Here is a 16,849-nt window from a genome sequence, read left to right on the forward strand (position 1 = left end):
ATCCACAAGTCTTCAAATTTTATTTATCCTTGCAAATTTGTCTGCATTGTAATATGGGTATGCCTGGATGGCATCTGCAGCTTTTCAATCCCAAAGATTTGGCTGTCCACTGAAAAGCTACAGGCCCTTTGCTGGTGGACAATTATTTTTCCTTTCCAGAACTATTATTTTTCCTTTATAGTTTATTCTGTTTAAATTAAAAAATAGTCCAGCCTTAATCTTCCCACTTTTACTTTTCTTGGATGGTTACATCTCTTCTTTCATAGAAAATCTTATTGGCTCATTCAGAGAGTCTAATGTGACACTACACTGCATTTCATACAGTTTTAATTAATAGCTTAACGGAGCTACTTGATTTTTTAAACTGTGAGAAGCTACAATTTTCCTTCTTTCCTAACTGTTGCTGTGATATTTACAGTACATTTGAAGGCAATTTCCAGCAGCCTTCTTCCTATGACCTAAATATTATCCTTTCTCTATAAAATTCTAGGAACTGGCTCACTGAAAATAGCTGGAGGAAAGAACAATTTTCACATTTTAAAAGGAAGAAAAGTCCAGACATTAAACTACAAAGAGTCTGCCTTTGAAAGAATTATGTCAAAACCTCTAAACAAATGAAACCCGTGATTCTCTTCAGTGCAATGCATTCATTTCAGCTTGTGCTTCTGCTCTCCCCCCATCACATGTATCAATAGAAATATATATTAAATTAGCATTATTTGAATCAAAAAGACCAGTAAAAGGTTACCAACTCTTAAAACAATGCTCATCTAAAACACTTAAGTCAAATACCAGTAGCCCTTAAGAACTCCAGTGACTTTGCTGCAATATCCTTATGCATAAAACCCAATCCTAGAGAAAAGAAACATGCCCAGCAAACTGCCAGGCTTACTGTACATTTACTACCTACGTTTCCACTCAGACTTCATGTCAGACAGATGGAGTGTTCACAGACCCAGCAGGATCACTCTCAACAGCCACAGCAACAATAAACCTAAACAAGCATCTGGACAAAGTTAAATTATCAAATTAAACACAGGATTTGCAGGACCTCCCCAGTGACCTTGCAGAGGAGTAGGAGAGGTTGAATTGAGAAGTGGCAAACATCACGTGAGAGGAACTGCCTCTTGTTCTTTTAGGGGTATTTAGATTTTTGTTAGCATGCTGCACTTACTAACTATTTTCATGTTAAAATCATTTGGGACAAACCACTGTCATAGCTTTATCTGCAATGCACAACTAGACCATCAAAACAGCAGAGATAGTAGCAGGTGCAGAAAAAGAGGCAGACCTTAGGGAAAAAAAATGGCAACAAGCTTTATGTGAGTGACATCATTTTTCAAATCCTGTTTAATTTTGCCTTGATGTTTCTGAGGCAAAGAAAAAAAAAAAGGGACAAAAAACTGACACAGCAGGGAGGATGAGGGAAGGTCTAAAACCCATGTTAATAAAAGAGCCAGCAAAGGACACTGTGGAAAGACTAGAGGAAAGGGCTCCAGAGAAACATTCTCTTCCCAATCCACAGCTTCCAGAAAAGTTCCCATTAGCCCCCGCTAGGAAAGCCTACCCCTTACCCCAGTATATTTCTCTATCCACAACCACTTTCCTACGGGACAGTGAAAATCATGTAGATCTTGGTCCTTCCAAGGATCCTGCTGCAGCATCCTTGGAACAAGTGTTTCCCCTGGGCTGCTCTGCCATGGAACCCTTCCCAGAATTTCCTCTGGAAGGGATTACAAATTTACCCATTTCACAGCTTCAAAGGCAGACAGACAGAAAAGTTAATGAATTATCATAGGCAGTGGTGGATTAAGACTCATGAGCTAATGTCTCAACTCTGTGCTCATCCCATTAAAATGCAGAGTCCCGTTTAATATTAGACCCAGCCACATCCAGAGATTTATGACCACTGCCACATCTGGAGGTAGGTTATGGAAGAAGACCATGCACTCACTCCCATTTAACACCATTATTCCCTCCCACAGGCAGTATGCTTAGGTCTAACATGTGTTGAAATAACATCAAACAACTCTAGGAAGAGCAGTGTATGTTACTTTAGTTCTGTAAGAAGAGTTCAGTATCATTCAGTATCATTCATATCATTACTCCTGCTCCATGTTCCACCCCAACTCCCAAAAATAAGGTCTGATTGCTTACCAAACCACAGCCTAAGGTAGAAATACAAGCAGGTGGCACCTAGACAGAGCAAGTCCTGAGGAATCCTGCCTGACCACTAATTTTGGACAGAGGCAGCAGTGACTTCATAAGCTTTAGCACACCTCCCATAATGCTCTACATAAAATGAAGAGACAATTTCTCACACTCCAGAAAATTATTATGAACCCACAGATAGTGGAATCATCAATAGTTTTTAAAAACCCTTTAACAGAAGAGGAAGACTGTTAAAATTCCCATGTTCACAAAAACACTGTTCGCACTTGTCTTTGGGTGCTCTTCTGCAACCTGTAGGATACCATTGTCATAGGTTAAAATTTAAAAAATAAACTCACTTGTAATTGCTACAATGAATATTGGTAATTTAATGAAACAATTGAGATGATGGAATTTAGCAAAAGTGTCTTTAAAAAATACTAGTTATTACAAAACTCCAATGTTTTCCTTTATTTTTTAATACAGTTTAGGCGTTTGTCAAAATACTGCAAACATCTATCAACCATCACAGCTTGAGAACATGCTCTTTTTTCCATTTGAAATGTGGGCTTTCAAAGCCTCTGTTTATGCTTCCATTTTGGCAGGTTCTGCAGGATTATTTTATTTCCCCAGTTACCACAGCATTAAAATTATTCCAACTTAAGAAAAAATTTCCTATTTTTTTTTCCTATTATTCCAGCTTTGGCTGAAGAGAAAGTCCTTCAACCTTCCTGTGACATTTTAAATGAACAACTACAAAATTTCCAAGTAATGACTTTAAAATAGGATGCTACAAACTAAACTTCACGTATCAAGGGGGAGATGGGACAAGAAAGGGCATTGAAGACAGAGGTAAATGCAATAATAAATACATATTTAAGGCTGTGGTCCCTCTGCCAGCTGTCTGCAGACCCTTAAAATTACAACCTAAGGGCTCAACTTCTTAGTTACTTTCAGAATCTCAGCTCAGCTCGATGACATTCTTTTCTTGTCCTAAAGTTGTGTCCTACTTAAAAACTACTTGGTTTTGCCCCAGAGACAGCTGTATTTCAGTTTTCTGGCTAATGACCACAGGGACTAGGTTGTTGTATGACCTCCATTTGTAGCTTGCAAAGTGCTTTGGGCTTGTTTAGAATAGGCAGAAAAAAATTAAAGGAGGAAGGGGCCTGTGTTTAATTGCTATGTGTAGGTTTTCAAAATTCCAATGGTTGGATTTCTTATTTCTTTTTTTTTTTTTTTTTTTTTGCTTCTTGAGGGAGAAGCCTTTAAGGCACAAAATGGCCTGAATTCACAGAGAACTTGTTCTGCAGCCTTATCAGTTGGAGGCAATTTTCACAAAATGGAACATTACACATATAAGAAACTAGAGTTTCAGCTTTTCTTCTTATTCAGGTCTTTTCTTATTTCAGCTCTTTTTCTTATACTCGAAGCAACCAGCTCCCTTCCAAGTGGACTGAAGACAATATTTCATTTGAGTATACATGGACAAGAAGAGGAGGTAAAAAAAGAGGCTATGTGATATATTCCAGACTGACTGTGCTTCCAGACATCTATCTCAAGTCTCAGTTTACAAGAAAAAGATGCTCTCTTAATACTCCTGCAGCACACTCCTGAGTCATGCTGGACTCTGTTCTCGTTGCCCATCACCCCCAGTGGCGCTGGGACCACCAGCCAAGCCCGTGCCTGGGGACAGCCCCTGCACAGCCCCTGTCCCCTCGGGGCTCATGCAGCAGCCACGAGGCACAGCTTGGCAAAGCCATCGGTAATTCCAATCCTTCCATCTGGATCTGCACTCTGCTAGCACTATGAAACCAAGCAAGGATGCATCAGGAGGAAGGGGGAGAAGAAAGCAAGAAAAATCAACTCTGAAATACAGGCAAGGAATTTAGCAGGTCTGCTAAGACCTGCTGAGCAAGACTTCACCTTTTTAGAGTCCCTTTCCTCATAGCAGTTATGTTAATACCTATTTTCCACTTTCTAAAAACTGAAGCTACTTTTTTTGGTTTTTTGTTTTGTTTTATTTCTGAACAACTTATGCCTCTGTTTTCTGAGTTATCAACTAAGCAATTTTACCAAAGGCTTTTGTTTTTTTATTTTGCAACTGTAAAATATACTTATTCTACATTTTCTGCACATTACTGGGACTTTATAACATACACATTCACTCCCCTTAGATTTATCAAAGCTGAATAGCATTTCATGTACAGCAAAGCTAACTTCAAGAGTCCTTCATAGGTCAGCAGGTAAAATCCTGCTTTGATGGAAGTAAACAACAGCACACTTAAAGCTATTTCTGCCTTTAAGGCAGTAACTGAATTATGTATCAGGAAAGAGATAGATCAAAATTACAGAATATGAATATATTTTGGTATCAACCAAATAAATATGTTTTGCACAACTGCTCAAACTGAAATACCCATAAAGAAATAAAACCCTACAACTACCTCCAGTTTCACACTTACAAAAATATTATTAGCTTTGCAATATAAATGACTTAATATCTCCAATCACACAGATTCTTGATCAAGTCATTGCAAGTCACCACATGCTATCAAGAAAGCTTCCCAGCTGTATCCTCTTAGCTTACAGGGAATAAGGTAAGTCTTTAATTGCTGTCTTCTGAGTTTAATTCCCTTGATTGTGCAGCAAGCTACACATGGGACTGTCACAGGCAAGATGACTTTACTGCTGCCAGGCCTGGGCAACATCCAGGATCACCTGAACTGTGTCAGGACCAAAGGACACCCACGGTGTCTCAAAGCCATGCTCCTCTACACATTAGAGATGTTGTACATCCTGTTTCCAACCAGCTTGAGAGGAAATGGAACTCACAGGACTGGGTTCTCACTGCCTCTTTTACCAGGGTCTCTGGGACTTTGGGCCAGGCCACCATCTCCCTACTGGCCTCAAATTCAACTTGTAACAGAAATACCTCCTTATCATCTCAAAGGATGAGCTGATGTGCTCATACACTTAGCAATGACAACCTATAAATAAAAGCACTCTAAAAGTTCCTATCATCTGAACATCTCCTAGTATTTCCTTCCCCACAAATACACATTTTAAGGCAAATCAGATCAAATACTTCTCCAGACATTACGTTCTGTGTTGCATTTAAAGAGACGCAGCTCTTCAGACTCTGTGGTAAGGATAGGAAATGAAAATAACTACTGTATTATCTTCTAATACCAAAAGACTGGGAGAGACAGGCCCATATATTGCAGAGACACCAGCCTGCCAAAATACAAATATTTGCAAGTTGCTGTATTTGGGTTCCTAATTAGCTAAATTGATATCATTTCCTGCAATAAGGAGAGGGGAAAGTTGGAAGCAGTGATCCTATTAGGTTGTCATACTGGCACATAACAACATAGTGTGGTTAACATTTTTGTGAAGACAAAACACTGATGTTAATTCACACTGCAGACAGAGGCATGAGCCAGAGTATTTATATAAATACTCTCTCATATTGCATTCAAAACAGAAGCTCTGGAAACCGATATTTTTGTTTAAAATGAAGTGTCAAGCTTTTACCCTGCCCAGAACACCAAGAAGGCTCGCTGGCAGCAAGCGGCACCACAGAGGCAGCCAGAGAAAGTTTCATGTTGAATTTGTACCAAATGCAGCCAGCATCCCTACATCCAGTGCCACTACAGACTGACACCAGAATGGTTTTCTCTAAACCACCTTTTCTTTCCCTGTCTGAATATTTTTTTTCCCCTTACATGCAATCTAAATCTGCCCTCCTTCAGCTTGAAGTTGTTACGCCTTGTCCTGCCCCTACAGACCTTGGTAAAAAGCCTCACTCCAGCTTTCTTGTACATCCTTTAAACACTGAAACACCACAATAATATCTCCTCAGAACAACCCCAAGTGTCTCAGCCTGCCCTAAAAAGAAAACCCTTCCAGCTCTGTGACCATTTTCATGGCCCTCCTCTGGAGCTACTCCAAGAGGTCCGTGTCTGTTTTGTACCAAGATCCCAGAGCTCCAGAGATAGCAAAGGGACAAAATCCCTTCCCTGGACCTGCTGACCCTGCTGCTTTTGGTTTCAGGGCTGCAAGCACAAGCTGCCGAGTCAGGTCCAGTTTTTCACTGACCAACACCCCCAGGTGGCACCACCCAGTCTGCATTTACACTGGTGAAGGCCCTGACCCATGTGCTGGACCTTGCACTTGGCCTGATGAATTTCATGGGGTGAACAATAGGGAACAGTTACATCAGCACAAACTGGCCAAGAGAGAGACACTAACCCCATCTTAAGCTCAGCACCAACAGTTTCACAACAGACACATGGTCAGGGCAATCTATTTCTTTCTCTTGTCCATGCAGGCACCCTGGGGCAAGGAGCTTAAACTTAGATGTCTGAGGTAAGGGGAGACAAATCCCACCCTCACTGACTCAAATGCAAACAGCTTTTATTTTAAGAAAGGTGATCAGTGCTAGAATGTGCTTGAGTCATTCTCGCAATCCAAGGCCACCTCTCAAATTCTGCTCTGGACCTCCAGCCTTAGGGCAGACTCCCCCAGCCTGTCTGTGCTTCCTACCACGAGACATTATCACTGCCCTGTGCATCCCTGAGACCACCACCTGCTTTACCAGGACAAACTACCTGCAGCTGGTGCAGAATGCCAGAAAAACTTTTTTTTTTAATGTATTTTTATTTCTAATCTGTCAGCTACAAAACTGTAAGCATCATTTATGTAGAGTGTTTACCAGAGGCAGGAGAGCAAAGGGGCAGGCCCTCACCGATACACAATTTTGAAGCACATTATTTTGAAGCACATTATTTACCACTAATGATAGCTTTGTTTCTTGTAGAAGTTTAATTTCTTTTCCCATTAGAGAGAAATACACACTTTCCCCAGGCAGGTCTCTATAATCTGTGCTTGTGGTGCAAACCATGGGCACATGAAAGACTCTGCACCATAATAACATTAGTGAGATCAGTCAAGATGACTAGGTGTATCTGCAAGACTTCATTTCTGCAGAAATCATTCACTAGTGAGGAATATATTTCAGGTACCTTCATTTCTTCAGGTATAGTACCAAATTTATTAGCTCTCAAAAAGCCAAGTAGGGAATATACAGGCCTGCTCCTACTGCTGTGAAGGTTTTGGTCAGCAGAAGCTGAACATGAGCTTAACTGGGAGAGGTGCTGTGTTGCAGATGTTCCAAAGAGAAAGTAACAAGAATTCTAACTGACACTTAGTAAAGAACTAACCTGAAAAATGGCTAAAATCTAATCAGAGCAGGCTGGATAGCAGTGGTTCCCCTGCCTGGGCAAGGGGAGTGCACCCGAACTAGCTCTGTGCAGCCTTTTGCACCAGCTGTACCTCCATCAGGAGCAGCACAGCACACCCAAATTTATACATTCCAGTGACCCTCAACCAAAAGCACCAACAAACCTGCCCTGCTTTCTGGGCCACTACTTCCCACTTCACCAGCCAGCCTTCCCTTTTGTAATCCTGAATCTTTGCAGGTATTTCTGATCATTTCTTTCAGCTTCACGCTATTCGGGGGGGCCCAGGGGGGAAGAGATGAGAGAATAAATCTGCAACCTAAATTGCAACTGAGTGAAGAGGACACTCCAGTTTGGATTGCTTTTACCACTTAGGAAGCTCCATGGCAGGTGGAGCTGTCATTAATCACACACAATGACAAGCTGCTACTCTCAATCATGCTTTGTGATCAAATTCTGCACTAATCAGGAGCAGGCTGGCTGTTCAGCAAGGTTAAAAATTCAGATGATATTTTCCTTAAGATTCCTCTAACATTTAGCAACAGAATCACAGAGACAAAAAAAAAAAAGAAAACCCAAACAACCCCCCACTGACAACATCCTGCATGTGAAAAGGAGCAGCTATACCACATGCTTTCGGCTGGACTGTTTTCTATCATGCACACAAAGTTGTTAAATGGACCAAAATTTGTCTTGTAGTTTTAAGGGTAATCAACAATTCTCTGTCAAAGCAGTTTTACAGCTGCACTTAGAGAATAAACAGTTTTACTTAAAAAATGAATCTTTGAAAAAATGCCATATTCTTATAAATAAAAATTACAACAAAAACATTTTTTGTCAAATCAGTATAAAGGGACCTTTATCTATAATTTCAAGGTAATTAGGCATGTCAGGAATCATGTGCAACACAATGAACAAATACATAGTTAGCAAGTTACCTGTCAAAAGGTATTTATTTGTCTTGAGAGGGAGAACATGCTGTTCTCAATGGAGGGCCCCATTTTAGTGGATGAGCTGCCAGCAGGAGCAGCCCTGTTCAGATTTCCCATCATAGGTAGTTTACAAAAACTCAGACTGTACAGGTTTTTGAAAGATCAATACCTAAGTTTCAGAAATAGCTAGAGTGGAAAGCAAAAAAAAAAAAATTTAGGTATCTTCACTTTGGGGAAGCATTCTCTGACAAAGCCCCTCTGAAGGCACTGCTTTGTTGGCTGTGCCAACCAAAAGCCTCGCTGTGCCAACCAAGAGCCTCCATGTGCCAAAAAACCATGGTAAGCTGAGCCTTCAGACAAAGCAAAATTTTACCAAATAAACACAAAGAGCAACATGGACATGCATGTCATGACACCACTGCTGCCAAAGTCATCTTGCAGGTAGGGACCTCACTTAACTCTTCCAATTCTTCTCTCTGCCACTGAATTTGGGTCCATCAGTGATGCAAAACAGGAGACTAAGGTCTCATAAATGCCATTTTCTCTACCCATTGATGTAAAGGGCATCCTGCCACTGCTGAGCCTCTGTTACCCACACAACTCAAAGACAAATGACAGAAAACTTGAAGCTTAAAGAATTTTTCTTCTGATTTTCTGAGAAAGCACAGCTGAGTCAGAAAAAGTTTCAGAACAAAAACTACCAAGGTTTCAACTATTTATTATCTCTAATTTAACTGAAAAGTCAGAAATTGAGTGACTTACTATTCATTACCAGCTTACTTATACTATTTACTTTTGGCTATTTACTTCTATAGAGGGAACATAGTAACATAATTAAAGCAGATGACCACAGTGATTGCAAAAAGCTGCCTGCCTGGATGAGGTTTTTACCAAGTCACACTAACAAGTTGTAGGTTAAAACTCTCAAGATCTTGACTGACCACTCACCAAGCTCTTCTTACCAAGTAATTAAATTAAAGCCTTCCTCCCACAGAGGTGGGGAGGGGGAAGCAAAACAAAAACATCACAGACAGTAATGTCATGAGATAATTTACCTCACCAGCCAGTTACTGTCAGCCCTCACAGCATACAGAGGACTAAAGGGGAATTAAAACCCTCCAGCAATGAAACTGCCAGCATTTCAAAACAAAAAATAATAGAGAAAGGACTGTGACTCCATTTAACACAACACTCACCCTTTGGTTTGCAAAGCCATTGCTGGTCACATCCTGCTGATTTTGCTCTTTATTTCCAGCTACCAAATTGCATTTACAAACTTGCATGCTTTCTGCTTGTGCATCCTCAGGAATTACTGACACACATTCACAGATGGAAGGGGAACAGAACAGGACTTCAAAGATAAAGACCTTATACTACAAGCACAGAGAGAAAAAAAATCACAGAAACATAACGTAGGGAGGAAGACACCAAAGTCAAGGCCAGGCTGGATGAAGGTCTGATTTTGAAGTGTCTCATCCAACCTAAACCATTCTATGACTCTGTGAAAGGGGCTAGCACACAGCAACACAGAGAAACAAGACAGAAATGTGAGAATGTAAACACCTTCAGAAATTTGATTCCACTAAAATGAGTTGATTTTATTTAATTATATTCCTTTTTGTTCCAGGAACAGTGACCACTGAATTCCTAAGACCCAGATAGCTTTTTATTCACACAGGTCTTACAGTACTAAGACCTGCATGAATAAGCTTGTGTTTTCCAAACAGTAGCTTGGAAATCCTGCTGGGGGACAAAATTCCAGGGCAGAAGGCAGGAGCCAGCCTGGATGCATCCTCTTGGAGAAATAAACAGACTAATTTGCACATGCTGCATACACAGCTCTTCCACAAGGGATTTACATCTTATGAGTAGGTATTGCTAACTTGCATTTTCAGAAAACCTTAATTCTACTTCAGACATTTAGATTTTCTTTCTATTTTGGGGGAAGTTTGCTACAGATTTTTTTTTTAAGACATGGAAAAGGGATGAACAAAGAAAAAAATAAATGGTACTACACAGTAACAATGACATTGCTGAAATGCCCAAGGGATTTCTAAGCCAACCAGATACCAAGAGATGCCATAGAAGATAGAGGAGTAAAATGTCTTAAAACTTATCTTTATGACAAAGTTTCCTTAGGCCTCCTGTAAATTGTTCTTGGGATAATCAACAATGCAACACCAATGCAAGGTTCTACATGAAGTCTCTGAAATACATGCAGGCTCCCTTCCGCTCTGCAGAACTCCAATTAGTGTCTAATCAATAAGTTTATTTGCCTGCCTAAAAGTAAGATCCAACTTCTGGTTTACGTGGGAAGCATGTTTAATGAAGCAGGCTGATGCAGGTATTCTTTCTGGAAGGTAAATTGTTCTTGGAAGCTTTCCATTAAGAGACAGCAGAAACTCCACCACTAACTCTTAATTAAGTGCTCTATTGCTTTGGGTTTGTTTTTAATTATTTTTCTTCGTAGATAAGTCATTAATAATTGAGTATCTGCTTGCCTGAGTCATGACACTGTGAATGTAGTAAGAAGAAAACCAGTGGCAGTTGTCCATCCAAGCAGCAGTCAGTAGAGCTTTAAAGCAGTCTAGAAGGTTTCTGTTCCCTCAAACTAATTTTAATCAGTTTTCCCCTACCCCCTAAAAATAAGCAAAATGGAGAGGCTCCTGCTTTGGAAACAAACTCACCTTGTCAAGGAATACACACTGTGTATTTATTTTTGCCTCTATACAACAACAGGCATCCACAAACTGCCAAGATGTTGTGAAGACAGATGTGCACACAGTGACATCCCCATGTCAGCCACCTGAGAGAGTTGTACCTACAGGATGTAGCATGTGCTACTGCTGCATGAACAAAAGGGCACCTTGTTCATACGGTACCACTTCCCTTGCTACCCAGATTAAAAAAACAAACAAAAAAAAAAAAAAAAAAAAAACCCCACAAAAAAAAACCACACCTCTACTTAGGACCTAAGCATCTAGGCAAGAGAAGCATTTCTTTTCTTTAATAACCTACTTCCAGATATTAGTCTATGCAGGATTGTACATCCAGGACTTGATCACAAAACTGCTGCACGGCAGAAATGGTGATGCTCTCCCTTTGTAAGGGACAAAGTGGATTTTGGGAACCACTGCTTTTCAAAAGTAATATTCTCCTACAAGTAAAACAGTCTCAATCTCCAACAGACAAAAAAAAATCTTTCCAGATCCCCTCTTCTGGTCAGCCCTACTAAGCTGTTGATGCTAATGATTTTAAATGGCCTCATGGAGACAAACCTGCAGGTTTGGGTAGGGCAGGGGGAAGATGCTGCTTCAGTCACTTCAGAGTGGCTGTATCATTTGACACACAGTTAGTCAAAATGCTATCTATTCAACACAGTGTGCAGCTAATCTAATCTAAAGCAGCATGCAGGCACTGCTGTGCTATGGAAACATTCAACAATGTAAACATGATTAGCCACATAGGTGGAGCTTTACATGCAATTGTTTTGGGAGCCAGATTTAACACTGCCACAGTGACAACATGGCCTCCCTCTTCACATCTGTCTTATCAACACTCACTTCAGACTAGACTTTAACCTTGCCAGCTGCAATTTTCCTCTACTTCTCCATAAGGTGCTCATCTTGCATCAATTATGGCAATTTAATAAAGAGGAAAAAATATTAATAAAAGCATTTACTGCTTGTTATGTTTTTGGCCAGTCAAGTTGCACTAAAGAGTGCTTAGATTGTGTTAGGAAGCTATAAAGTACACATACTAAGGACAAAAATTCTTTTGTCCTGTAACAAGTACAAATCAAAAAAACAAACAGTTAACCCACAACTCAAAAACCTCTATCAGACCTGTAAGTTAAACAAGTATATTAAATAAAACACTCAAGGCTCTGAGTCAGGAATGCCTCAGAGGCATGGGAGAATTAAAAATTTCGTTCCAAAAAGCTTGACTGTGGTAAGGCAAAACCCAAGGATTTCCAAACTTAGAACTTCTAAGAGCTGGTATTCCTTCTGCAAGTGTTTACCTGCCACCACTCTGAGATGTGCCCATCTCTGTCAGCTCTCAGGTTTTCTCAAATTACTTTTGTAAATAACATCCAAAGGGTAGGGGTGGCCTTAAGCCCAGTCCACTTCAGCCCAGCTAAGGCAATGATGTAAATTAAACCCAAAGTGCCAGCAATAAGCCTTTTGGCACACCCACTGGGTATTTCCGGAAGTATGAGCAGCTTTACACAAGGTGAATGTGTGTGTATTTAAGGGCTGTTCCTAAGGGCCAGCCAACGTCTACCCCAAGGGCTGGCTAATCATGCCACAGTCCAGATCTCAATCACAGAACAGGATGTACTTGTCTTCCCAAAATGCAAGTCTCCTTGCAGTTGTGAGCACTCTTGTGCTGCAAACTGACTTGAAAATATTAAATAAAAAAGATTAAAAGTTCTCAAAGAGGATTTAAATACAGGCAGCAAGTCAGCACTTCACTTCCTACAATCCCTTCTGAGGGAGATTAGGGCACAAGGGCTCAATACCTTGAAAGTAAAGAACTACAAAGAATGTTGATTTTCTTTCCTAGAACAGTGGCCACAGAAGATAAGAGGCAGAAGTACTTATGTTTTAAAACTGAATATGGAAGTATTTAAGAGATACTGCCAGTGAAAGCTTTAAAGTGACACTATCAACTTCACACCTAGATTCTTAAAAAAATATTAAGATTTCCAACTAGAATTTGGGCCTTTTTTATTTATTACTAATTTTGTGTGCCTTCAATGTATATATGTGCACACCCATAAATATATGTAAGTGAATATATAAGCAAATACATGCTCACGCACAAAGTTGCTATCTCCAGAATGCAAAATAAAGTCTCTGAATTTTCACAGAAACAAATTGCAAAGATAACAATATCTACTACTATATTGTTGTTGCTTATTAAAAAAAAAAAAAAAGCAGAAATAAAAGGCAGCCTATCCTCTTACAGGTTAAATGAGACATTTGTCTAATAGAGGAGACTACTGTAGTCCCTGAATGTCCAATGAAAATAGTTGATAATATTTGCCAAGTTCTACCAACCTAGCATTAATACTGAAGCAGAGCACTCTTTTATTACTCCCAATCCTCCCTTGAAACCTCTGCCATTTGGACAGTCCCAGTCACTATTCTTTTATGCCAACAGACCCACATGAAGGCAGCTTTAGGAAAAAAGGTGACCTAAAACATCTTTCCCATTTTATCCCTCTGCCACTTGCATGATGCCCCAGCAGCAGCTCCACTGGCCCCATCCCTCAAAATGTGTCATCTGAACTCCAACCCTTTTCCTCACTTGTGCCACAAATAAAATAAAGCAGGAATTACACGTTCCCTCTGCCATCAGACTAAGCCTGAGGCAAAGAAGTTCTAAGATACCTTAATCCTTTTGGCTGCCTTCCGTCACACTGTGCCTCCTCGATGCTCACAGCTCTCCCCTATCACTCTATAATAGTGCCAGCTGGCCTCTCTTAGCCAGCCTTTTTTTCTTTTTTTTTTAATAAAAAACCCTCACAAATTAAAAAAAAAAAGTGCAGAAAAACAAACCCTTGAATATAGTATTTCATTAACCAACCGGTTCTTACCAAGTTGTGACTTGTATAATTAATCATAATTCAACCCAGCATAGCATAGGGACAATTATTTAAACATTTAGAAACAAAGTGGGTTGCTGGCTCTTTACAATGCTGACATATTTAACACCTAAAACAAATCCTTTTACTGCTGTCTTTAAAACAAAGGAACACATTTTTCTGCAAGTAAGACCTTGTTTTGCAGCACTTTCCATCCTCCTGCAGGAAAGCAGCTATTTTCAGTATTTCCCAATTATAAAAGTAGTTTTACTGGATGAAAAAAAATACTTACAGTTACACACCCAGTTGCTGACAATCCCCTTACACTTTTGAAGAGAATTTTCAAATAAAGGAAGGGGGGGAGGAAGGGGAGGTATAGAAAATTGATAAATATTTCCCTTTTACCCACCATGCAACATTAGGAAGGGGCATACTTATTTTTAGCTTATTTTCTTCTACTACCAATAGTTCTTTGAATACATTTCCTAGTGGTTAAACTACCATTACTCCAGCTTCTATGCTCATACTGGCAACTATTTATTTAGGCATTCTGTCGCCATGGGAAGAGCAGATCTCTATTCTTCTTTGCATTACAGAGCCTTCTGGAGCAAGCATGTTTATTTTATATCCCATAGGGACAATCATGTAGAAATAAAAAGTTGTGGGAGGGGGTAGAGGGTAGGAAGGGAAGAACACATCATGTACTCCTGCTGATAAACTCAAAGCACTCAGCAAGATTTAAATGACTGCAAAAATCTCAACTTGATATTCCTGGAGCAGAAGTTGAAAGCATGATTTTAGAAGACCAGAAGCACTATGTTCTATTCCATGGAGTCTAGTAATTTCCTCAGAATGAGTTTGGTCTCAGTTTTGGTTTTAATTTACACAGAATAAAGTCAGCTTAAAAAATAATCCCAGAGGCTAGATCAAGACAGAAACTGATGTGCCCCTAATGAATGGGTTTTAAGAATCCCAACTCCGATAGCTTGTATTAGAATAATCCTAATACAATATTCTTGCAATTATGTCCTTCTTCAGTGTTTTAAGTTTTTAATGACAGGTATAAAAATCAAAGCCCTGCTGAGTCCAAGTGGTGCCAAAAGGCTGATGCTACCCTAGTGCACATCCTAGGAGAGCCTCACTTCTGCTTCTCTACTTATGACTGGACCAAGACAGGCACTTTCAGTGTTTTCACAGAACAACAAGAGAACTAATTTAACTGTTCTTACATACAGTTTATCTCAAGGACATGAGTACAGGAATTCTTATGAACTGAGAAGGAGGTGATTCTGCCCCTCTATTGCACCTTCTTGAGACCACATGTGCAGTGCTGCATCCAGCTCTGGGGCTCTCGGCACAGAAAGTACATTGACTGACCTGCTAGAGCAGATCCAGAGGAGGCCACAAAAATAAACGGAGGGATGGAACGCCTCTTCTGTTAGGAAAAGCAGAGCTGGGTTGCTCAACCTGAAGAAGAGAAGGCCCCAGGCAGAACTTACTATGGCCACTCAGTACTTGAAGAGTGTCTATAAGAAAGATGGGTACAAACTTTTCATTGGGGACTGTTGCAATAGGACAAGAAGCAATAATTTTTAAATAAAAGAGTTGATTTAGATTCAATAAAAAGAAGTTTTTTACAATGAGGGTGGTGAAACACTGGCACATCTTTCCCTGGCACATCTCTATGAGGTGGTAGGTGCCTCATCCTTGGAAACACTCAAGGTCAGATTGCATGGGGTTCCAAGCAACCTGACATAGTTGTAGACATCTTTGACCATGGAAGGTGAGCTAGAGTTTAAAGATCCTTTCCAGCCCAAACAATTCTGTGATTCCTTGTAGTGAATTCAGTATGAAGGTATCTAATTTGAATCTTTGTATTTCAACCATTGGCCATGCACCTGACAGCTCAGCATTCAAACATTCAGCTCTGCGTAACCCAAGATGCTCTGGGGTTAAGTATTGGCCATCAATTACAGCAAAATAAAAATACTCATATGGAAATAATGCAAGAAACCTTCTCTTAGGCAGAAACATTAAGCTTAACACAGCTTTTGGCCTTGCTGATAAGCCTTGCTAAATGAACCATGTTTCCAACATGCCTGAAAAAAATTCTCAGCCAAAGACCAGAAATTCTAAGCAAGTTGCAGCCTGGAGTTGATCCAGATGATTCCCCATGAAAACAAAGGGGAAAAATCTATCTCTGCAGACTTCAGTGATCACAGAACGGCTTGAGATATGACATCATTCTGAGTTCAGTTAGACACAGATGACTCTTCCAGAGGCTTATGACATCCCATTGCTCTTCATGCTCTAACTGCCCCAAGTTACTCATCAATCTGCTTTACCACAGGTCCTGAAATTAACTTGTACCTCTTTAAAGCCATTGGAAGTACTTCAGCATTTTAGAATGAAGTTGTAATACCCTGAAAATATAAAAATAAAAAATAAAATAAGGAGTTTAGCATCAAAGATAGCTATTTGTAATCTTCCAAACTTGTCAGCAGTATGCAGCGAATGCTGCACTGGAGACTAAGTCCTTCAACCTGGTTTTGCCCATAATATTTCTCTAGATAGAGAAATGTCTTCAAAAAGCATAAATAAATGTATATGCCAATCATATTTCTAATAGAAGTAAAAGTTTTGTGACAAAACTTAGAATATTAGAAGCACACTTCAGGTGAGATTAATTAAGAGTTATACAGGAAAGCACCAATACTATGCCAAGTTCACCAGGACAATATAAAGGAATACATCCCTGGCCACAGATGGTACAGACATGCCAAGCAGGAGACACTGATCAATAAGTGCTTCAAAGAAAGCAGCGAGCTTCTTTACCTGCTACTTAGGATAAAGAAACAACATTCATGTATGAGTAAAAATGGCTTCTCCCTTGACATTCTGAATGTTAAAAACATTAAGAAACTTCTGCTACATCA

General features: G+C 39.9%; 1 protein-coding gene across 6 annotated transcripts in view; it reads right to left on the reverse strand.

The window, feature by feature from the left end:
* The window catches only part of KLHL29 (kelch like family member 29), a 387,294-nt gene that overhangs the window by 348,431 nt on the left and 22,014 nt on the right, over positions 1-16,849 (reverse strand). For 2 of the 6 annotated variants that reach the window (XM_085576259.1, XM_085576257.1), the window contains exon 1: positions 1-16,844. This exon is cut by the window's left edge and continues 14,208 nt beyond it. The exons of 3 other annotated variants lie outside the window; for them this stretch is intronic. The gene's annotated coding sequence lies outside the window, so the exon portion shown is untranslated. Of the gene's footprint in view, positions 16,845-16,849 lie in introns of those variants that run through there. One more of the 6 variants, XM_085576258.1, reaches the window with a different exon arrangement.

The sequence above is a fragment of the Lonchura striata genome, chromosome 3 (genome assembly GCF_050655825.1).
Source record: "Lonchura striata isolate lonStrDom1 chromosome 3, ASM5065582v1, whole genome shotgun sequence".
Lineage (NCBI taxonomy): Eukaryota > Metazoa > Chordata > Aves > Passeriformes > Estrildidae > Lonchura > Lonchura striata.